We start from the raw sequence: 24,462 nt of genomic DNA on the forward strand, positions 1-24,462 counted from the left end.
AATATAGCAGTTATTATCCGATATACACAGATGGATCAAAGTCAAATGATCATGTCGGGATGGCTTTTGTATTTGAAAATTACATAGAGGGCAGATGCCTGCACCATGCTTTCTCTGTCCTAACATCTGAACTAACTGCAATATATTATGCTCTTTTGTACATCTCAAAGCTCTGCCACAAAAAGTTCATAGTTTACACAGACTCGTATAGTGCTCTTAAATCCTTGGAAGCTTTTCCCAACGCTCAGAATCCTGTGGTAGTGGATGTTCTCAAAATTCATAGAAATTTAATGATACGAGGATATGAAATCCTGTACTGCTGGGTTCCCGGGCATACGGGAATAAAGGGAAACGAGCTTGCAGACATCGCGGCAAAATCTGCTGTCGAACTGTCCAGTCGCCTTATCCCTTTTAGAGACATCTGCTGTGTCATCAAGGGAAAGATACGAAAAAAATGGCAGCAAATTTGGGATGTTCAGCATCACAACAAGTTGAGAAACATCAAACCTAGAATTGAGCATTGGGATTTTGCTGGAAATCGTAAAGAGGACGTTCTTTTGACTCGACTCAGAATTGGTCATACCAGAGTCACACATAGCTATCTTCTTAAAGCTGAAAATGAGCCTGTTTTTTTAATTGTAATGTTTGTTTATCTGTTCGTCATATTTTAATTGAGTGTCAATGTTTTAATAGTCTTCGCCAGAAATATTTTAATAGCTGTGACTTACCTCTCGACCGTTTAATCGGAAGAGAGGTCAATTCTAATTTATTTTATTATTTAAAAGAGATTGGCTTTTATTACCAAATGTAATTTGTTTTGAAGACTGTGTCTTGAATGTTAATATGTGCTTTTAACTTGTTTTTATATGACTTCATCCTCTGGATTTGGTACATTTATCTACTTGTTTTTATTTATTGAATTTTAATGTCATCAATTGTAATCATCTCATCTTTTGTTTGGCGCGTCATAATCATCTCTGGTTTTTGCGCCATATTCACTCACTCACTCACTCACTCACTCACTTCCGACGGTGTTTCTGGCCCTGTTGACATCAATGCCGGTGTTCGTCAGGGGTGTCCCTTGAGCGGCCTCCTGTTTAACTTGGCCATTGATCCTGTTCTCCGCTCTGTTGGCTATTCTCCTTCCTCGCCTCGTGTCCTCGCCTTCGCCGATGACGTCCTCCTGCTCGCTCCTTCTCCCTACGTTCTTCAGGATGACCTGGATCGCATTTCTGACGTCTTCTATCATCTTGGTCTTCAGCTTAATCCCGGTAAATGCCACACACTTCACCTTGATGCTTCTCGCCCTGCTAGAGTGCGTCCGACCGTCTTCTACCTGGATGGCATCCCTATCCACGCCCTTGGTGTTGGTGATCACTTCCGTTTCCTCGGGAAACCCGTGGGCTTCCACCTTCCACCTGTCCGTGTGCAGCTACGTGATTTCTTGATCCTGGCTAAGAAGATTATGGACTCGAAGCTCGCTCCGTGGCAACGCCTGGATGCAATGAAGACTTTCTTTTTTCCCTCTCTCCTCTTCTTCATGAGGACTTCGCAGCACGCTAAGGGAGACTGGAAGAAGATTGACGATTTTCTGCGTCCTGCCCTCAAGAAGACCCTGAATCTTCCTCCCGAGGCATCTAACAATTATCTTTATGGCCTTTCCGGCAAAGGTGCCCTTGGCATTCCACTCGCTGCGGAGGATTCAGACATCTCTGCCGTCGACTCTGCCTTCAAGCTGCTCTGCGCTAGAGATCCCTTTGTTCGTGCTTCCGCCTGGGATGATCTGACCTCCTTCGTCCGTGCACGCATCGGATTCGCTCCTTCTCCTGAGTTAGTGGCACAGTTCCTGTCTGCTTCGGACGAGGCTCCCTTTGCCGCCTCTTGCAATTCCATCTCCTCTACGTGGTCTGCCGCAAGGTCCGCATCTCGGCGCCTCAAGATTGTTTGGACTATCGATGCTGGTGGGTCTCCCTCCATTTCCTGTGGTCCTAACACCATCTTCCCGAGCCAGAAGCACACCATCTTCCGGGCTTTCCGGACCCTATGACGGGCTACCCGTATTAGTGACCTGTCCCTCCTCCCGAACCAGGGTAAGGCCATGGAATGTGTTGCCGTCTCGCGCTCGAGCTCGCACTTCTTCAGAGAGGGGTCCTTCACGCGCTTCGCGGACTGGAGATTTGTTCACCGTGCCAGGCTGAACCTGGTACCTCTCAATGCCTGCAAGCCCTGGGACCGTTCACGCCGTGGATGTCGCCGTTGCAATTTCAGTGAAGAAACGCTCCCACATGTCCTCAACCACTGTATGCGTTATTCTTCCATTTTCCAGCGGCGTCACAATGCTGTGGTTGAACGGCTGAAGAAGGCCGCGAGTGGGCGCTGGGATGTGCTCTTCTGCAACCAAGTCTTCCCTGGTACTTCTCTCCGCCCCGATCTGGTTCTTCGCAAAGGCTCCTCCGCTCTGGTAATCGACGTCACCATCCCGTTCGAGAATAGGCTTGCTGCTTTTTCTTCCGCCAGAGAGGAGAAGATTTCCAAGTACCGTCCGGTTGCTGAGCTGCTCAGGAAAGACTACACCGATGTTCAGATTCATCCCATCATCATTGGTTCTCTCGGCTCTTGGGACGACAAGAACGATAGAGTGCTACGCAGGCTGTGCAGCAACAAATACGGAAACCTTTTGAAGAAACTCGCAGTTAGCGAAACTATTAAATTTTCTAGGGACGTGTATGTTGAGCACCTCACTGGGGTAAAACAGTCCTAATTAGGCACTGTTGGACTCAGTGACAGCTTGTCAGGATGCGGTCATGGGACAACTCTTGTATAAAGGACTTTCACAGTTATGCAAATTTTGTAAATATTGTAAATATGTACATATCTCTCACAACAAATAAATATGAAAGCTAAAATCGCACTGTGTGCGTTGTTGGTATAGCATGCCATGGTCTTACCAACACTATGTAAAATGGCAAGAAACATTTGTTAATAAAAATTTTCTGTTCTTATCAGCTTAATATCTGATACGACGTCGACATGACGTCAAGATATTAAACTAATTTTTGCAGATAGGCTTGTGGTTAGGAATTTATACCGCCCTCGCCACGGGTTGGCCTGCTATGGCACTACTTGCAGGATACGGCCCACAATATATCCAAAAAGCAGAAACTTCACTCACCCACTGCATCCTCAGGAAAACGTCCTTTTAAAATGGCCTCTTCAAATTTCAGAAAACCGAAGGTCTGACAACATCATACCTTTGTACGAGTGTGCGGCGACCTGCCTTTTTTTTAACTTGCTATTGCTCGGGCCCCTCGTTCTTTTCCTCGGAATGGGAACATTCTGGAGCCTCGGGTTTAACCCTCGTTCTTTTCAGTGTCAAGTTCTGGTTTCTGTAAATACGAAGTTTTATTCGTATTTACAGAAATCCCATAAAATCCACATTTTTTTCCCCGTACTGTTAACAACTTACTCATTCTGTCTGACTGATTGAAGGAAGATCGGCCTCGAAATATCACTCAAATTTCATTTGCAGTAACATTTTTGTCTCATTTCATGTAAGTTTGAGAGAATTCCTATTCACATTTGCCAGATCTTTCCCACTACAGCGCGCGTATACACATTGCTTCTTTCAACACACGAGCCTTTTTATTGTAAATAACTCTCAAAAGGGTGTAAAATGTTTGTAGGCACACTGCAGCAACAAAGATTTTTCTGTCTGTTTCCTAATGTTTTGTTTGTTTTGTTTGTCTCTGTATGATTTCTAAACGCCAGCTAATTGTAATGGTCTACAATTATTGTTAAGGATTGTTGTATTTATGTTTTTATTCATTCATTCATTTATTTTGTTGTCACATTAATATTAACAAACGGGAAAATGCCAATAGATGGCTGCACTATGCAGGAAGCAGTTTATTCTGAGTTTTGAGATGGCTTGCCCGCCACTAGTGTGGAAGTGTAGAATACAAAGTAATCATTAATTGTAAATTAAAAAGTACTGTTTTATTGTACATATTACAAATTAATTTGTAAAGTGTTTTTTGTAATTTTTCTGTTTGTTTAATTGTTTTAAGTTCCTAATATTTCACTCTGTGTTTTCAAGTGCAACGTTTGAACTGAAGAGAGAGAGAGAGTATCTCTGAGTTGGAAACCATGTGCTGGACTGTGCATGTCGAGTTTGTGTCAATCAAACTCTGGCATTATGTAATGCAGTTTTGGCTGATAAATTTTACTGTCTCAATATTTGTTTAATCACAAGAAATAATTTCTTCCCAAGCATGGGCATTCGATAACTCCAGGAATATTTATTTATTTATTTTTGGTTTTGCTATTTTTATTGCCTTTGTAATTACATTTGTTTTATATTCACCTGCAGTGAAGAATGAGATTTTTCGGAGGAGGAAGCTACTCCAGAGAAATGAACACTTTCATGAATATTTCATTGTCCTCTTTTCCCATCTGAAAAAAAATTGAGAAAATACGAGAATATTATGTTGCATGGTGCATAAGCTTATAAAAGCTGGAGGAAAACACCGGAATTCAGTTGTTTACTTACTGCTGTTATTGACTGTAGCGATTTCGCGTTGAGATCGGATTAACTTTTTCTACTTTGAATTTTGTTCAGGCCAACGTTTCCGTAAAACGTCCAATATAACTACTGTAAGTTATTGCGATATTGTAGAAATATCTGTGAGGATATTTCAGCATTGTGGTTCATTTGCTGTAGTAAGAATAAAATTTGCAATTGAATCTTGAATGAAATGAACTTTTGACGTCCTTGGCTTTTTAAAACTAGCCCCGCCCAAGGAGGAGGGGACTGACGCCTCCAGAATGGGAACATTAGAAAGGACCGCAAAATGATCCACTTGACTAGACAGAAATTGGTCATCCTTGTACACCTCTTTTTTTGTAACACAGGAGGAGGATGAAATAACGACATATCATAAAAACCCCCCAAGCAGCACTCGCTAACCTGAGTCTTCTGCACCCCCTTCTCCCCCTGCACGAATGCTCAGGACTTTTGAAATATGAAAAATTGAAAGTGAATTCATCACGCCAGAGAATTCTGCATCGCTTCTCGGCCTTTTGGCTAAGATCAAAGTGTAGTATCTGTTCTTATCAGCTTAATTTGCCGGTTTGATTTATTTTTATAGGTTCACCGGTGGATATGCTGATAGAGTAGTTGCCTCGTCCGGAGGGCGGAGCCAAGGTGGATCTTTGGTAAGTTTTGCTTTATTTTGTCTCTTTTTCTCCTACTGATGCTTGATGGGTTGGTGACCTTTACTTGCGTCAGTAGGAACCTTTCCTTTCCTTGTGAGCGTGCAGGTGTCTTTTCCCGCTATCACCGAACTAGCCGTTTTCGGTTAATCCATGTGATGGGTGGGGTCTAACTTTTTCTACCTCTTTCCTGTCTATTCTTGCTCTTCTTTAGTATTTTTTCGCTATTTAGTGTTAAAATGCTTTCGTTGAGCCCTTATTTTTTCCTTTGCACAAACTCACTATTATGGTGGGCGTGGTCTTTCCTTTATTTCATCCCTATCTCTTTGCTCCTTCCGCTATCGTTTGTTTCGTTTTATTTATTTTTCCCATGTCCAGGTTAGTTTCGATCTAACTGGTTGGTTTTTATGCTTACTCGGATTAGTGTCCCGGAGTAGCCGTGAGCCCTTAGCCTGTGTTCTGCCACAGGTCAGGGATCAAGTAAGCTTCCGATTGCCCATCCATGTGAAAAGGACACCCGGCTGGGTACGGCCTTTAGTGGGGCGTAATCTTCCAAGTCCTGGTCATCGTCTTTGCTTTCCTGTCAATGGTTTTTCCTTTCGAGTATTTAGTCTCGATAGGTGCCTCGACCCCCAGTTCGTCGTGGGTCCAGGGACTTACCTCCATTGGTGTCTTAGCAGACAGGCCACTCGGCTGAGTGAATCCTTAGCTCGACACCAATTTCCATCCAAATCGGCTAGTTGCACGCGCTACTTTCTCCGCCTACCCTGGTTATGTTTTTTTTCCCTACCAGATCCACCCAAAGCTTCGACAGTTGCTCTTGCCCTCTGACTGTTTTATGTTTGATCTTGCCAAAAGTGCTTTGTTCTTGCTTTTTGTGCTGCTGTGTTTCTCTCCATTTTTTTTTCAGCTATGCCTGGACCACCGAATGATGCCGGCTCCTCGAGTGACTACATTCCAGTTCCGGTTCGTCCGCCCAGAATCCCGTCGCCAACAACTCCTGGCCTACCTCGGATGTTGCCTACGGCTTCTACGATACCTGCTGTGGATATGCGCTCCTCTCTTGCTGTGCCGTCACCTCAGCCCTGCTCTGTCACCTGTCTGCCTGTTGAAAACCATGCTTCTGCTATGCGTTCCAGCTCAAGACCTCCTGTCCGACATGTTGCTGCGGCTGCCACGCCTTCCGGTCCTCCACTGCTACGAGGTGGTAATCTCAGGCAACTCCTAGCAAAGATCTACGAAAGGTCGCCTGACTCAGTTTACCGTCGCTCTTGTGGCTCACCTCCTGGACCCCGCTCTTCACAGTCTCCCACCTTGGATCTTCATCCCACTGGATCTTCGTCTGACTCGCCTGCCTCTTCTCTCTTTGATGTTTCCTCTGACTCGCCAGTGTGCCACCACACTCGTTCGCGTGCTGCTGTCAAACATACCTGCTCTGGACCGCCTCCTCCTGGATCTCCTTCCACGATGTCTCCTGATTGCACAGTTGTCCCTGCACCTAGCGGCGACATCTTGCCTCCTGTCTGCCCTGTGACGTCTGCCCCAGGTTCCTCATCTTGCGCCAGTGATCCGACTGCCGTGTCCTCCTGTCTGCCGGATGCCAGCACCTCCGTTTCCCCTTCTCCTCCTCCGCCTGCCTTGATCATCTGTGGTGACTGTGGAATGTCCTGTATCAACAAGAAACAGCTGCGCTTCCACTGGTACCGACGTCACAGATCCTCTCCCAGCTCTGACTCTCCTCATGATTTCCGGCTTCCTGCTTCTGATTCTCCGACTGCCGCCCCCAGAACTTCGCCTCCTCCCAGTTCTCCTGGCCTTGACACCACCTACATCGGCCCTCAGGGTCCTGATTCCACTTGTCGGGTCGACTCTACGCTGCATCTCGTCTTTCCTGTCAACGACGTCTTCTCCTGCACGGAAGTAAACTGCAGCCTTCTATTTAGGTCCAACTCCTGGTCAAGGATGAAGAAGTCTCTCACACGCCACCTTCTCCAGGAGCATCAGCTTCCCATCTCTTCCTGCATGAAATGGTGCAGTCACTGTTGCATGCTCTTGGTGAACAAGGTGTCTTCCCATTCCTGCTTCCGTTCTTCTCCTACTGTCCTCTCGTCTGGTGCTTCGTTCCGGTGGAAATGTTCAGTGTGTCCCTTCTCCTGTCCTTCCAGAAAAGGTCTCTTCAACCACTCTGCCTTCCATCAGCGAGCTGAACGTAATGCTACCTCTGATAATATTGCTCTCCCTCTTCCTGTCCCTCAAAGACCGAGAAGACCACGCCAACAACCTACCCAGGTTTCTCCTGCTGCTGCTTCCACGGTGCCTGCTCCTCCGCCTGCTGTACCCGCCGTTCCTATGAATGATGCTCTTGCCTCGACTGCCGCACCCTCGCCTCCTGTTCCTTCTGCTGCAGTCTCTCCAGAGCGTCCTCACTCATCTCCTACTTCTTCACCTGGTACTCCTGCTTCTCCTGCCAGAAGATCATCTCCTTCTGCTTCTCCAGTCTCTCCTGCACTTTCTTCGCCGGCTCTCTCGCTCTCTGCTCCAGCGGACGACTTTCTCAATTCAAGCTTCCTTGATGATGGATTCTCCGTTCCTTCCGGTAGCCTTCGTGACTCCGCGACTGTTCCCTCCATTGACACCCTGCTTCCAGATGATTCCCCACTGCTGCAGTTCAGCGAGACCCTCCAGCGCCTCTCCTCTGCTCCAGATGACAATAACACCTGGTCAGAATTCGAGACCTGCCTTGATGCCATCATCTCCTCTGCCTCTGATACTGTCAAGCTCCCTCCACCTGTGCCTCCTGAAGAGTCTGGGTTTCGCCGCACACCGGACGCCTCCAATCCCCGTGTCATACAGAGGATCTACCGGATGAATCGTCGGAGAGCCCTCCGACTCATCACCCAACGTGACTCCTCTTTCTGTGCGATTCCTGCGGAAGATCTTGCTGCCCACTTCTCTGAAAAGTACTCTCCACGGGATGCAGACACTTCCATCTTCTGCCAGCATGCTTCTGATCGTCCTCCTGTTGACATGTCGCCGTTCTCCCCTTCTGAAGTGCGTTCCAAGCTGATGGCTTGTGAAAATTCCGCGCCTGGCCCTGATCGGCTTTCTTACAGACACTGGAGAGATGTCGACCCCGAATGCAAGGCACTTTGTGCTATTTTTAACATCTGCTTGAAGCTGCGACGCATTCCGGCCTCTTGGAAGTCCTCTCGCACGTTTCTTATCTTCAAGGATGGGGACCCCTCCGTTATTGACAACTGGCGACCCATCGCCCTTAGCTCGTGCATCTCAAGGCTCTTTGCTGGTTGCATGGCACGTCGTTTCTCCAGCTGGCTTTCTACACACGACGTTCTCAGCCCCTGCCAGAAAGGTTTCCTTGCTCATGATGGTGTCTTTGAACACAATTTCATCCTCCACAGTCAACTCCAATTAGCTCGTCGATCCAGGTCTGAATTGTGCTTAGCATCCTTAGACATTTCTAATGCCTTTGGATCCGTGCCACACTCAGCCATCTATGCTGCTCTCTCTGACTCCGGTGTTGGTGACGACTTCTCTTCCCTCATCAGGTCCTTCTACAGTGGCTCTACCACCTCCTTCTTGTCAAGTGATGGCACGTCCTGTCCTGTCGACATCCACGCTGGGGTGCGCCAAGGCTGCCCACTTAGCGGACTCCTATTCAACCTTGTCATCGACCCCGTCCTTCGCTGTGTTGAATCGATGTCTCCGGTTCCAAAGATTCTGGCCTATGCTGATGACCTCCTCCTGTTGGCGCCTTCTCCTGAAGCACTCCAGCATGACCTCCTCCGGGTCCAAGATGCATGTTCCAGGCTCAATCTCTTGCTGAACCCCAAGAAGTGCCGCTCCTTCCACTTCTCTGCTGTTCGCTCCTCCCGTGTTCTTCCGACTGCCTTCTACATCTCTGAAGTTCCAATTCCTGCACTTAAAGAGGGTGAATTCTTCAAGTTTCTTGGTAAGCCCATTGGCTTCAACCTCCCGCCTGCACGTGCCCAACTCCGCGACTTCTTGTCACTGGCCAAGTGTATTTCTGAATCTAAGCTGGCACCCTGGCAACGGATTGATGCTCTTAAGACCTTCTTCTTCCCGTCGCTCCTGTTTCACATGAGGACGTCTCAGTTCTCCAAAACTGACTGGAAAAAGATCGACGATCTCCTCAAGCCTGCCATTAAAAGGACCCTGAACCTCCCCCCAGAAGCCTCCAATAACTATCTCTACGGCCTCTCCGGGAAAGGTTCCTTCGGTGTCCCTCTTGCCGCCGAAGACTCCGACATTGCTGCTGTGGACGGTGCGTTTAAGCTCCTAACATCTAGGGACCCACTCGTTTGCAAGCTTGCTTGGGATGATCTTTGTGGATACATTCGTGCTCGGATCCAGCTGTCTCCATCTCCTTCTATCGTCAGCCAGTTCCTTTCTGCATCGGATGAGGGACCATTCGCCGCCACCAGCAACCCCACCTCTTCACTATGGTCTGCTGCCCGCGCTGCCTCTCGCCGCCTTAACATCTCCTGGAGCTTTGACAACGACGGCTGCCCTTCCATCTCCTGTGGGAATTCTACCATCTTTCCTAGCAACAGGAACTCTATTTTCAAATCCTTTCGTCACCTTAGAAGATCTTGCAGGCTCCAAGATTTGGTGAATCTCCCAAGTCAAGGAAAATCCATGGAATGCGTTTCGGCTGCACGTGCAAGCTCACACTTCTTCCATGAGGGATCGTTCATTCGCTTTGCCGACTGGCGCTTTATCCACCGCGCCCGCCTCAACCTCGTGCCACTGAACGCCTCCAAACCATGGGATCGCCCTCGCCGTGCATGTCGTCGCTGCCCCTTTCCAGAGGAGACTCTGCCTCATGTAATCTGTCATTGCATGAAGTATTCGCGGCTCTACCAGAACAGGCACAATTCCATCGTCAAGAGGTTAAAGGATGCTGCTTCTGGTCGCTGGAACGTCCTTTCTGAGAATCTGGCTATTGAAGGATCTTCCCTGAGACCCGATCTTGTCCTTTCCAAAGACGACTCTTGCCTCATTATTGATGTGACCGTCGCCTTTGAGAATCGACTCGCCTCTTTTCAACATGCAAGAACTGAGAAGGAGACCAAATATCGTCCTGTTGCCGACCTTCTAAGAAGAAAGTTTAGAAATGTTCGTACCGAGGCTATTGTTGTTGGTGCTCTAGGATCATGGGATCCGGCAAATGACAGAGTTGTGAGACGTCTCTGCACAAATAAGTATGCAAACTTAATGCGCAAACTTATTGTTAGCGAAACCATCCGGGCATCGAGAGACAATTATATCGAACATTTAACAGGCACACGCCAAAACAATCAAAACAACCAGTGATGTACATAATGCTAAATATTTTATTGTAAATAACGTTAAAGAAATTATATTGTTACGTCTTCATTGTTTTATCTTTTTGTCGAAATTCTTAATATTATTTATTAATAACGAAAATCGCACTGCGTGCGTCATTGTCTGACACGCCATGATCAGATCAATGCTGTGTAAAATGGCATGGAATATTTTAAATAAAGAATCTGTTCTTATCAGCTTAATATCTGATACGACGTCGACATGACGTCAAGATATTAAACTAATTTTTGCAGATAGGCTTGTGGTTAGGAATTTATTCCGCCCTCGCCACGGGTTGGCCTGCTATGGCACTACTTGCAGGATACGGCCCACAATATATCCAAAAAGCAGAAACTTCACTCACCCACTGCATCCTCAGGAAAACGTCCTTTTAAAATGGCCCCTTCAAATTTCAGAAAACCGAAGGTCTGACAACATCATACCTTTGTACGAGTGTGCGGCGACCTGCCTTTTTTTTAACTTGCTATTGCTCGGGCCCCTCGTTCTTTTCCTCGGAATGGGAACATTCTGGAGCCTCGGGTTTAACCCTCGTTCTTTTCAGTGTCAAGTTCTGGTTTCTGTAAATACGAAGTTTTATTCGTATTTACAGAAATCCCATAAAATCCACATTTTTTTCCCCGTACTGTTAACAACTTACTCATTCTGTCTGACTGATTGAAGGAAGATCGGCCTCGAAATATCACTCAAATTTCATTTGCAGTAACATTTTTGTCTCATTTCATGTAAGTTTGAGAGAATTCCTATTCACATTTGCCAGATCTTTCCCACTACAGCGCGCGTATACACATTGCTTCTTTCAACACACGAGCCTTTTTATTGTAAATAACTCTCAAAAGGGTGTAAAATGTTTGTAGGCACACTGCAGCAACAAAGATTTTTCTGTCTGTTTCCTAATGTTTTGTTTGTTTTGTTTGTCTCTGTATGATTTCTAAACGCCAGCTAATTGTAATGGTCTACAATTATTGTTAAGGATTGTTGTATTTATGTTTTTATTCATTCATTCATTTATTTTGTTGGCACATTAATATTAACAAACGGGAAAATGCCAATAGATGGCTGCACTATGCAGGAAGCAGTTTATTCTGAGTTTTGAGATGGCTTGCCCGCCACTAGTGTGGAAGTGTAGAATACAAAGTAATCATTAATTGTAAATTAAGAAGTACTGTTTTATTGTACATATTACAAATTAATTTGTAAAGTGTTTTTTGTAATTTTTCTGTTTGTTTAATTGTTTTAAGTTCCTAATATTTCACTCTGTGTTTTCAAGTGCAACGTTTGAACTGAAGAGAGAGAGAGAGTATCTCTGAGTTGGAAACCATGTGCTGGACTGTGCATGTCGAGTTTGTGTCAATCAAACTCTGGCATTATGTAATGCAGTTTTGGTTGATAAATTTTACTGTCTCAATATTTGTTTAATCACAAAAAATAATTTCTTCCCAAGCATGGGCATTCGATAACTCCAGAAATATTTATTTATTTATTTTTGGTTTTGCTATTTTTATTGCCTTTGTAATTACATTTGTTTTATATTCACCTGCAGTGAAGAATGAGATTTTTCGGAGGAGGAAGCTACTCCAGAGAAATGAACACTTTCATGAATATTTCATTGTCCTCTTTTCCCATCTGAAAAAAAATTGAGAAAATACGAGAATATTATGTTGCATGGTGCATAAGCTTATAAAAGCTGGAGGAAAACACCGGAATTCAGTTGTTTACTTACTGCTGTTATTGACTGTAGCGATTTCGCGTTGAGATCGGATTAACTTTTTCTACTTTGAATTTTGTTCCGGCCAACGTTTCCGTAAAACGTCCAATATAACTACTGTAAGTTATTGCGATATTGTAGAAATATCTGTGAGGATATTTCAGCATTGTGGTTCATTTGCTGTAGTAAGAATAAAATTTGCAATTGAATCTTGAATGAAATGAACTTTTGACGTCCTTGGCTTTTTAAAACTAGCCCCGCCCAAGGAGGAGGGGACTGACGCCTCCAGAATGGGAACATTAGAAAGGACCGCAAAATGATCCACTTGACTAGACAGAAATTGGTCATCCTTGTACACCTCTTTTTTTGTAACACAGGAGGAGGATGAAATAACGACATATCATAAAAACCCCCCAAGCAGCACTCGCTAACCTGAGTCTTCTGCACCCCCTTCTCCCGCTGCACGAATGCTCAGGACTTTTGAAATATGAAAAATTGAAAGTGAATTCATCACGCCAGAGAATTCTGCTTCGCTTCTCGGCCTTTTGGCTAAGATCAAAGTGTAGTATCTGTTCTTATCAGCTTAATTGTGCACTCATTTATTTTTATCTTCACAGTGGAATGTTGCTGATGGATTAACTTCACTCTTCTGGAGAACGGAGCTGAAGCGGAGCTAAAGCGGTCTGTAAGTATGGTTTTTGCTTTCTTTTCCCCTTCTCCCATTGACGCTTGATGGTTCGATTACGTTCCTTACTTGCGTTCAATGGGGCCCTTTCCCATCCTCTGCGAGCGAGCAGGTTACCTGTGAGCGAGCGGTTCCTTCCTGTCTGCACTGAATGTGCTGCTTGCAGCATACTTTGATGTTTGTACGGGTCTTTCCTTTCCCTCCCCCTTTTGTTGCTGATTCGGCTGTTTTTAGTCGTTCTCAGTAAGGAAGTGGTTCCTTCCTATTATCTCTTGCTTCCCATTCAGGAAAACACTGCTTGCAGTGTCTATCTTGCTTTGATAAGCCCTCTCATTTCGTTTCTGCTAACTCCCTCTTAATTGTGGGTGTGGCTACTCCTTTTCTTCTTTTCTCCTTCTTTGCTCTTCCACTTTTCACCTCCCCCTCTTCCCTTTTTTTTTTTGACTCGCTGAAGCTTTGTTGGACGCTCCCAACTCCATGCTGCCTAGATTGATCTTGCCGAGAGGCCTCTTGTTTTCCTGCATTTCTGGGATTTCTTCACACGATTCAAGGATACGTTGATGATGTCGTCTCCACATCGCCTTGCTGCCCGGCCGAAGCCTCGACCACCCCCTGATGTCCGGAGCCCTGGTTCTAGATCTCCACCTTTTGCTAGATGCCCTGATGATTCCTCCGACCTCCCTAGTGGACTCCTGAACACTTCTTCTCTCATCTCTGGAGTTTCCCCGCCCAGGCCTGCTGCGAGTGATGGCGCCTTTCCTGGAGTGCTCACTTCCCTACCTGTACAGCCCGATTGTTCCAGTTTGACTTCCCGTCAGTCCTGTGCCACCACTTTTGTCCCCAATGATGCGTTGCTGGATTCGAGTGCCGCTAATGGACTGTGTCTTCACAGAGAGGTTACCAATGTCTCTACGCCTCATCCTTTGCCACCTGCTGATGGATGTCCACTGTCTACTTTGGACACGCCTCCTGGACCCCCTGGTGCTCCTCGTCATGTTGCTGCCTTTGTTACGCCTACAGTTCCACCCTTGGGAAGAAGCGGTCAAATCTGTGAGCTTCTCCGTAGAATTCGGGCCAGCAATACTGCTCCCTCCCCTCCGTTGACTGCTGTCACTTCTACAAGACATGACTCACCTATTGCTGCGGTTAAGTTTCCCACAATGCATGTCTCTTCCACATCCAGCTTGACGTCTTCATGTCATCCGGGGGAGATCTTGGATACTTTGCTTCCCTCTAATAGTCTTCAAAATATGTCTTCTTGTGTCAGTCCTCGCAGTTATACTTCTCCAAGAGTCTGCACTATCTGCGGGAAAGCCTTCTCGCAGAAAAGAAAACTTGAAAAACACATCAGAACGCACCGTAGTGATGACTCCCGGACTCTACATGATGATTCCATCCTTCAGGCTTCTTCCTGCGCACCAAATGACATCACCGGTGAATCACCCGTCTGCCATCACACCAGCTCGCGTACTGCTGCTGGCCACGCTTATCCACCTGTGAATGTTGCTTCCTCTGCAACGGGTTGCAATTCCTCTGCTCCTGTTCCACAGTCTGAGTGTCCGTCCGATTCAGCATCCTCCTGCGCTCCATGCCCTCACTGCGTGTCTTCTGCCCATGTGTCACCTGCACCGTCTGCTTCACCCCCTGCTTCTCCTGCTGACCCTGCTGATGTCTCCTTGCCGGATGATCCCGATGGGAGCTCCTCCCCCCGGTACCTTAGGACTCAAAATGAGGATTCTCAGGATGCCTCTGTCAGTCGTCCTGGCTGCTCATCTGACCCTGCTGGTGGCTCTCCTGCTGCTGATGGACCTACTGACTCAGTCCCACGCCAGCCTTCTCGAGAGGAGTCATCCTTGCTTGTCTTCTTTCCCATTCCCCGGAATTTCGTTTGCACAGAGACTGGATGCAGATTTGCCTACAGCAGTTGCAAGTGGACTGCACAGAGAAGATCACTGGAAAGGCATTTGCTTAATAACCATGATATTGAAATCCGTTCAGTCAAATACTTCTGCCTCCATTGCAACAACGCCATAAGTAGACGACCGTCACAACACTCCTGCCTCGCAAATGGACTACACCTTATGTCGCAGTCTGAGACTTCTTCAGTACAACGTAGATTCCAATGCCGGCTATGTGACAGGTCTTTCACTTCTAGGAAGGGCCTTGACAATCACCGGATGTATCACAGAAGACAGGATGCAAGGAACAGGAACTTGGCTACACTCACTTCAGCTGTACTTCCTGTCTCTCCTCGGGCTTCTACTACCAGTCCTAATGATGTTGCCCCAGCGATTGCAAGTAATCCTGATCCATCCGTGACGACTGTGCTACCTCCTGCAAGTCCATGCCCCCCATTGGCTTCTGTTGCTCCTGCTCCTGCTCTACAGGCCCCTCCTGCCTCCAGTGCCCTTTCCTGCTTCCTGCCAATCCTTGACAACATCCTGAACAGCGAGGTCACCAATGACTCCTGGGACCTCTTCCAGAACACACTCAATGAGATCATCGGGTTTGCACAGGGGGAATGCAGGCTTCAGTCGTCTGTTCCCACTCCCCAGCGGGCCCCTGTAAATATTGATGACGCCACTGCCTTACAGAAGCTTTACAGAAGGAATAGAAGGCGGGCGGCACGGCTTATTATGTCTGGCAATTCAAGGAACTGTGAAATTCCACTCTCACGCCTAGAGGAACACTTTAGCCACACCAGGACTGACAGAACTTTCAACAACTCCATCCTCAACTCTAGATCCCCGCCACAGATCTCTTCGCCGATTAATATGGAGCCTTTCACTGAAGCTGAGGTTATTACCAGGCTCAGAAGATTTGAGAACACGGCACCTGGGCCGAATCGACTCACTTACAACCATTGGAGATCTCTGGACCCGGAGGGATGCGTTCTGACTGTTCTCTTTAACATCTGCCTTCGGTTCCGTAGAATCCCTCACTCTTGGAAGAACTCTAGGAGCATCTTGATTTACAAGAAAGGCGACCCTGACGACCCGAATAACTGGCGACCGATTTCACTTTGTCGGACTATTGCAAAGATTTTCTCTGGCCTCCTTGCTACTAGACTGTCCGATTGGCTTGAATGCAATGACATCCTCCACCCAGGCCAAAAGGGATTTCGCCCATTTGATGGTGTTGTGGAGAACAACTTCCTGCTTCAAAAGAAGATGAATGATGCTAGAACACAGAAAAAAGACCTTTGTGTTGCGTGGATGGATATTGCTGACGCCTTCGGGTCCGTCCCACACTCAGCTATCTCTGACACTCTTGAGTACATTGGTGCTGGAAATCACTTCTGCAGCGTCCTCAAAGACATGTATGAAAATGTATCTACTGAATTCGTGTCAAACGACGGTACCACGCCCCCCATCCCAGTTCGCTCTGGCATCCTTCAAGGTGATCCTCTGAGTGGCGTTCTCTTTGTCACAACAATGGATCCCATTCTCTGGAACACGGCCTCTTCGGACAGCGGTGCTATTCTGGCATATGCAGATGACGTTGCCCTCCTTGCTTCCTCACCTGCTGAGCTTCAGTCACTGATCAACAAATTCTCCACTTCATGTGACTTACTCTCGCTTGGGATTAATGGAACTAAGTGCGCCTCCCTTCACCTGACCGGTTGCAGACCTGCTGGCATTCGACCCACGCAGTTCAACATCAATGGACAGCCCATCCGCCACCTCAATGATGGAGAGACTTGCGACTTTTTGGGAAAGCCAGTTGGATTCCTGGGAGAATGTGGCACTCCTTCCAGCATCGAGCGGTTCATTGGAAATGGACGGAGACTCCTGACATCAAAATTGGCACCCTGGCAGAGATTGGATGCCGTTAAAACATTCCTGTACCCATTCTTCACCTTTGCAATGCGCACATCCCAGATTCCTAAGGGAGAGTGGGAAAAGCTCGACAAGGTCTTACGACCGCTTTTGAAAGACACTCTCTATCTCCCTCACCGTGCCACTAATGACTACCTTTATGGAAGCCCGGCCAGTGGAGCTGTTAACTTGCCGATGGCTGCTGAGGAATCAGATATCTTTGCGATAGATACAGCGTTCAAGCTTCTGACTTCGCGTGACACCTTTGTACGTTCTTTGGCCTGGGAGGATCTAAAAGATACTGTGAGACATCGCTTGCAACTGCGGGATGAGGACCCGGATGTTGCTGCCTTCCTCTCTGGCACTACTGATGGAGAATTCCGTAGAAGCAGCAACCGTATTGGGAACATCTGGACTGCTGCTCGTGCTGCCTCCAGGAGATTGCAGGTCAAGTGGACGATTCAGAATTGCCTCCCTGTCATCGAAGCCGGTGATTTTTCAGCTACAGCAGTACACCGCCGCAATATTGCCACCTCGATCAAGAAGTCCTGTAAATCCGTCAGAGATGAACGCCTCCTGTCTCTCCCCAATCAAGGAAAAACATTGGAATGTGTTGCCGCCTCAAAAGCCTCCACCCACTTTTTGCAATCTGGAAGTTACACTCGATTTGCTGATTGGAGGTTCGTCCATAAGGCCCGACTGAATCTTGTTAGCCTTAATGGCGCCAAGCCATGGTCGAACCTTGACCCAAGATGTCGCCGTTGTGGAGCCGACAGAGAAACTCTCCCACATGTTTTAGATCATTGCATGGCATACTCAACCCTCTACAAAGAGCGACACAATGCGATTGTCGATCGCCTAATCAAGATGTGTGAGAGAGACTTCAACATCATTTCTGTGGACCAGTCCCTTAACACCTCACGGCTTAGGCCTGACCTCCTAGTTGAAAGGGATGGACAACACTTCCTCATTGACGTTACAATCCCCTTCGAAAACCACTTGGGTGCCTTTGCTGAAGCGAGAGCCAGAAAGCTTGAAAAATATGAAATGCTCCGTGCTTCCATCGCCCAAGAACGTGGACACTGCGTGATCGTTCATTCGTCATAGGTGCACTGGGGTCATGGGATCGTGCGAATGATAAATTCATCAACATCGCCTGTTCCCGTTCCTATGCCCGCCTCCTTCGGATGCTATGCGTCAGCGATGTAATCCGCCATAGCAGGAATATCTACGTTGGACATTTAAGTGGAAGAAGTGAAGTCACACTACTCACCGAGGCAAATCCTCCAAATAATGAACAAAGCCACTCCCAGGCAAATGAAAATTAGGTACGAACTGTAAATTCTTACGAACTTGTGCCTTTTGCAAATCCTGGACTGTTTGAACTCTGACTCATGAACTTTGACACATGAACTTTGACTAGTGAACACTGACATGCAATCTTAGCCAACACGGTATGTTAAAACAAGAAAATGATGTATGTCACATTTACGCATCACCATCAGTTGTATATATTATATTTTATATTTTATGTTTTATTTCATGTATATAATCTACAATTTGTAATACTTTTGCTGTATTGCACTTCACGTATACATTTTTACTCTGTAATGATATACTAAATTCTTGTTGAACGCTGTACTTGATTGTACATAGTCTGTAAATATTGTTAATATTAGCTCAATAAAATTGGTTTTATCTGTTCTTATCAGCTTAATATCTGATACGACGTCGACATGACGTCAAGATATTAAACTAATTTTTGCAGATAGGCTTGTGGTTAGGAATTTATTCCGCCCTCGCCACGGGTTGGCCTGCTATGGCACTACTTGCAGGATACGGCCCACAATATATCCAAAAAGCAGAAACTTCACTCACCCACTGCATCCTCAGGAAAACGTCCTTTTAAAATGGCCCCTTCAAATTTCAGAAAACCGAAGGTCTGACAACATCATACCTTTGTACGAGTGTGCGGCGACCTGCCTTTTTTTTAACTTGCTATTGCTCGGGCCCCTCGTTCTTTTCCTCGGAATGGGAACATTCTGGAGCCTCGGGTTTAACCCTCGTTCTTTTCAGTGTCAAGTTCTGGTTTCTGTAATTACGAAGTTTTATTCGTATTTACAGAAATCCCATAAAATCCACATTTTTTTCCCCGTACTGTTAACAACTTACTCATTCTGTCTGACTGATTGAAGGAAGATCGGCCTCGAAATATCACTCAAATTTCATTTGCAGTAACATTTTTGTCTCATTTCATGTAAGTTTGAGAGAATTCCTATTCACATTTGCCAGATCTTTCCCACTACAGCGCGCGTATACACATTGCTTCTTTCAACACACGAGCCTTTTTATTGTAAATAACTCTCAAAAGGGTGTAAAATGTTTGTAGGCACACTGCAGCAACAAAGATTTTTCTGTCTGTTTCCTAATGTTTTGTTTGTCTCTGTATGATTTCTAAACGCCAGCTAATTGTAATGGTCTACAATTATTGTTAAGGATTGTTGTATTTATGTTTTTATTCATTCATTCATTTATTTTGTTGGCACATTAATATTAACAAACGGGAAAATGCCAATAGATGGCTGCACTATGCAGGAAGCAGTTTATTCTGAGTTTTGAGATGGCTTGCCCGCCACTAGTGTGGAAGTGTAGAATACAAAGTAATCATTAATTGTAAATTAAAAAGTACTGTTTTATTGTACATATTACAAATGAATTTGTAAAGTGTTTTTTGTAATTTTTCTGTTTGTTTAATTGTTTTAAGTTCCTAATATTTCACTCTGTGTTTTCAAGTGCAACGTTTGAACTGAAGAGAGAGAGAGAGAGTATCTCTGAGTTGGAAACCATGTGCTGGACTGTGCATGTCGAGTTTGTGTCAATCAAACTCTGGCATTATGTAATGCAGTTTTGGCTGATAAATTTTACTGTCTCAATATTTGTTTAATCACAAAAAATAATTTCTTCCCAAGCATGGGCATTCGATAACTCCAGGAATATTTATTTATTTATTTTTGGTTTTGCTATTTTTATTGCCTTTGTAATTACATTTGTTTTATATTCACCTGCAGTGAAGAATGAGATTTTTCGGAGGAGGAAGCTACTCCAGAGAAATAAACACTTTCATGAATATTTCATTGTCCTCTTTTCCCATCTGAAAAAAAATTGAGAAAATACGAGAATATTATGTTGCATGGTGCATAAGCTTATAAAAGCTGGAGGAAAACACCGGAATTCAGTTGTTTACTTACTGCTGTTATTGACTGTAGCGATTTCGCGTTGAGATCGGATTAACTTTTTCTACTTTGAATTTTGTTCCGGCCAACGTTTCCGTAAAACGTCCAATATAACTACTGTAAGTTATTGCGATATTGTAGAAATATCTGTGAGGATATTTCAGCATTGTGGTTCATTTGCTGTAGTAAGAATAAAATTTGCAATTGAATCTTGAATGAAATGAACTTTTGACGTCCTTGGCTTTTTAAAACTAGCCCCGCCCAAGGAGGAGGGGACTGACGCCTCCAGAATGGGAACATTAGAAAGGACCGCAAAATGATCCACTTGACTAGACAGAAATTGGTCATCCTTGTACACCTCTTTTTTTGTAACACAGGAGGAGGATGAAATAATGACATATCATAAAAACCCCCCAAGCAGCACTCGCTAACCTGAGTCTTCTGCACCCCCTTCTCCCCCTGCACGAATGCTCAGGACTTTTGAAATATGAAAAATTGAAAGTGAATTCATCACGCCAGAGAATTCTGCATCGCTTCTCGGCCTTTTGGCTAAGATCAAAGTGTAGTATCTGTTCTTATCAGCTTAATTGTGCACTCATTTATTTTTATCTTCACAGTGGAATGTTGCTGATGGATTAACTTCACTCTTCTGGAGAACGGAGCTGAAGCGGAGCTAAAGCGGTCTGTAAGTATGGTTTTTGCTTTCTTTTCCCCTTCTCCCATTGACGCTTGATGGTTCGATTACGTTCCTTACTTGCGTTCAATGGGGCCCTTTCCCATCCTCTGCGAGCGAGCAGGTTACCTGTGAGCGAGCGGTTCTTTCCTGTCTGCACTGAATGTGCTGCTTGCAGCATACTTTGGTGTTTGTACGGGTCATTCCTTTCCCTCCCCCTTTTGTTGCTGATTCGGCTGTTTTTAGTCGTTCTCAGTAAGGAAGTGGTTCCTTCCTATTATCTCTTGCTTCCCATTCAGGAAAACACTGCTTGCAGTGTCTTTCTTGCTTTGATAAGCCCTCTCATTTCGTTTCTGCTAACTCCCTCTTAATTGTGGGTGTGGCTACTCCTTTTCTTCTTTTCTCCTTCTTTGCTCTTCCACTTTTCACCTCCCCCTCTTCCCTTTTTTTTTTTGACTCGCTGAAGCTTTGTTGGACGCTCCCAACTCCATGCTGCCTAGATTGATCTTGCCGAGAGGCCTCTTGTTTTCCTGCATTTCTGGGATTTCTTCACACGATTCAAGGATACGTTGATGATGTCGTCTCCACATCGCCTTGCTGCCCGGCCGAAGCCTCGACCACCCCCTGATGTCCGGAGCCCTGGTTCTAGATCTCCACCTTTTGCTAGATGCCCTGATGATTCCTCCGACCTCCCTAGTGGACTCCTGAACACTTCTTCTCTCGTCTCTGGAGTTTCCCCGCCCAGGCCTGCTGCGAGTGATGGCGCCTTTCCTGGAGTGCTCACTTCCCTACCTGTACAGCCCGATTGTTCCAGTTTGACTTCCCTTCAGTCCTGTGCCACCACTTTTGTCCCCAATGATGCGTTGCTGGATTCGAGTGCCGCTAATGGACTGTGTCTTCACAGAGAGGTTACCAATGTCTCTACGCCTCATCCTTTGCCACCTGCTGATGGATGTCCACTGTCTACTTTGGACACGCCTCCTGGACCCCCTGGTGCTCCTCGTCATGTTGCTGCCTTTGTTACGCCTACAGTTCCACCCTTGGGAAGAAGCGGTCAAATCTGTGAGCTTCTCCGTAGAATTCGGGCCAGCAATACTGCTCCCTCCCCTTCGTTGACTGCTGTCACTTCTACAAGACATGACTCACCTATTGCTGCGGTTAAGTTTCCCACAATGCATGTCTCTTCCACATCCAGCTTGACGTCTTCATGTCATCCGGGGGAGATCTTGGATACTTTGCTTCCCTCTAATAGACTTCAGAATATGTCTTCTTGTGTCAGTCCTCGCAGTTATACTTCTCCAAGAGTCTGCACTATCTGCGGGAAAGCCTTCTCGCAGGAAAGAAAACTTGAAAAACACATCAGAACGCACCGTAGTGATGACTCCCGGACTCTACATGATGATTCCATCCTTCAGGCTTCTTCCTGCGCACCAAATGACATCACCGGTGAATCACCCGTCTGCCATCACACCAGGTCGCGTACTGCTGCTGGCCACGCTTATCCACCTGTGAATGTTGCTTCCTCTGCAACGGGTTGCAATTCCTCTTCTCCTGTTCCACAGTCTGAGTCTCCGTCCGATTCAGCATCCTCCTGCGCTACATGTCCTCACTGCGTGTCTTCTGCCCATGTGTCACCTGCACCGTCTGCTTCACCCCCTGCTTCTCCTGCTGACCCTGCTGATGTCTCCTTGCCGGATGATCCCGATGGGAGCTCCTCCCCCCGGTACCATAGGACTCAAAATGAGGATTCTCAGGATGCCTCTGTCAGTCGTCCTGGCTGCTCATCTGACCCTGCTGGTGGCTCTCCTGCTGCTGATGGACCTACTGACTCAGTCCCACGCCAGCCTTCTCGAGAGGAGTCATCCTTGCTTGTCTTCTTTCCCATTCCCCCGAATTTCGTTTGCACAGAGACTGGATGCAGATTTGCCTACAGCAGTTGCAAGTGGACTGCACAGAGAAGATCACTGGAAAGGCATTTGCTTAATAACCATGATATTGAAATCCATTCAGTCAAATACTTCTGCCTCCATTGCAACAACGCCATAAGTGGACGACCGTCACACCACTCCTGCCTCCAGTGCCCTTTCCTGCTTCCTGCCAATCCTTGACAACATCCTGAACAGCGAGGTTACCAATGACTCCTGGGACCTCTTCCAGAACACACTCAATGAGATCATCGGGTTTGCACAGGGGGAATGCAGGCTTCAGTCGTCTGTTCCCACTCCCCAGCGGGCCCCTATAAATATTGATGACGCCACTGCCTTACAGAAGCTTTACAGAAGGAATAGAAGGCGGGCGGCACGGCCTATTATGTCTGGCAATTCAAGGAACTGTGAAATTCCCCTCTCACGCCTAGAGGAACACTTTAGCCACACCAGGACGGACAGAACTTTCAACAACTCCATCCTCAACTCTACATCCCCGCCACAGATCTCTTCGCCGATTAATATGGAGCCTTTCACTGAAGCTGAGGTTATTACCAGGCTCAGAAGATTTGAGAACACGGCACCTGGGCCGGATCGACTCACTTACAACCATTGGAGATCTCTGGACCCGGAGGGATGCGTTCTGACTGTTCTCTTTAACATCTGCCTTCGGTTCCGTAGAATCCCTCTCTCTTGGAAGAACTCTAGGAGCATCTTGATTTACAAGAAAGGCGACCCTGACGACCCGAATAACTGGCGACCGATTTCACTTTGTCGGACTATTGCAAAGATTTTCTCTGGCCTCCTTGCTACTAGACTGTCCGATTGGCTTGAATGCAATGACATCCTCCACCCAGGCCAAAAGGGATTTCGCCCATTTGATGGTGTTGTGGAGAACAACTTCCTGCTTCAAAAGAAGATGAATGATGCTAGAACACAGAAAAAAGACCTTTGTGTTGCGTGGATGGATATTGCTGACGCCTTCGGGTCCGTCCCACACTCAGCTATCTCTGACACTCTTGAGTACATTGGTGCTGGAAATCACTTCTGCAGCATCATCAAAGACATGTATGAAAATGTATCTACTGAATTCGTGTCAAACGACGGTACCACGCCCCCATCCCAGTTCGCTCTTGCATCCTTCAAGGTGATCCTCTGAGTGGCGTTCTCTTTGTCACAACAATGGATCCCATTCTCTGGAACACGGCCTCTTCGGACAGCGGTGCTATTCTGGCATATGCAGATGACGTTGCCCTCCTTGCTTCCTCACCTGCTGAGCTTCAGTCACTGATCAACAAATTCTCAGCTTCATGTGACTTACTCTCGCTTGGGATTAATGGAACTAAGTGCGCCTCCCTTCACCTGACCGGTTGCAGACCTGCTGCCACTCGACCCACGCAGTTCAACATCAATGGACAGCCCATCCGCCACCTCAATGATGGAGAGACTTGCGACTTTTTGGGAAAGCCAGTTGGATTCCTGGGAGAATGTGGCACTCCTTCCAGCATCGAGCGGTTCATTGGAAATGGACGGAGACTCCTGACATCAAAATTGGCACCCTGGCAGAGATTGGATGCCGTTAAAACATTCCTGTACCCATCCTTCACCTTTGCAATGCGCACATCCCAGATTCCTAAGGGAGAGTGGGAAAAGCTCGACAAGGTCTTACGACCGCTTTTGAAAGACACTCTCTATCTCCCTCACCGTGCCACTAATGACTACCTTTATGGAAGCCCGGCCAGTGGAGCTGTTAACTTGCCGATGGCTGCTGAGGAATCAGATATCTTTGCGATAGATACAGCGTTCAAGCTTCTGACTTCGCGT

At 46.4% G+C, this 24,462-nt stretch overlaps 1 non-coding gene and 5 pseudogenes across 1 annotated transcript; all 6 read left to right on the forward strand.

The window, feature by feature from the left end:
- The first annotated feature begins 2,970 nt into the window (after nucleotides 1-2,970).
- On the forward strand, nucleotides 2,971-3,146 carry LOC146994763 (U2 spliceosomal RNA; annotated as a pseudogene).
- A 1,917-nt stretch (nucleotides 3,147-5,063) lies between these two features.
- On the forward strand, nucleotides 5,064-5,241 carry LOC146994764 (U2 spliceosomal RNA; annotated as a pseudogene).
- Nucleotides 5,242-10,735: 5,494 nt separating this feature from the next.
- LOC118204216 (U2 spliceosomal RNA) lies at nucleotides 10,736-10,916 on the forward strand (annotated as a pseudogene).
- Nucleotides 10,917-12,833: 1,917 nt separating this feature from the next.
- Nucleotides 12,834-12,954, forward strand: LOC118204218 (U2 spliceosomal RNA; annotated as a pseudogene).
- A 5,516-nt stretch (nucleotides 12,955-18,470) lies between these two features.
- LOC118202368 (U2 spliceosomal RNA) lies at nucleotides 18,471-18,659 on the forward strand. Its single transcript, XR_004760385.2, has one exon. It is a non-coding gene; the product is annotated as a U2 spliceosomal RNA (small nuclear RNA).
- A 1,910-nt stretch (nucleotides 18,660-20,569) lies between these two features.
- LOC118202367 (U2 spliceosomal RNA) lies at nucleotides 20,570-20,690 on the forward strand (annotated as a pseudogene).
- Nucleotides 20,691-24,462: the final 3,772 nt, after the last annotated feature.

The sequence above is a fragment of the Stegodyphus dumicola genome, chromosome 11, assembly GCF_044657685.1.
Source record: "Stegodyphus dumicola isolate Sdum_Otavi_A_Nest chromosome 11, ASM4465768v1".
NCBI classification, from domain to species: domain Eukaryota; kingdom Metazoa; phylum Arthropoda; class Arachnida; order Araneae; family Eresidae; genus Stegodyphus; species Stegodyphus dumicola.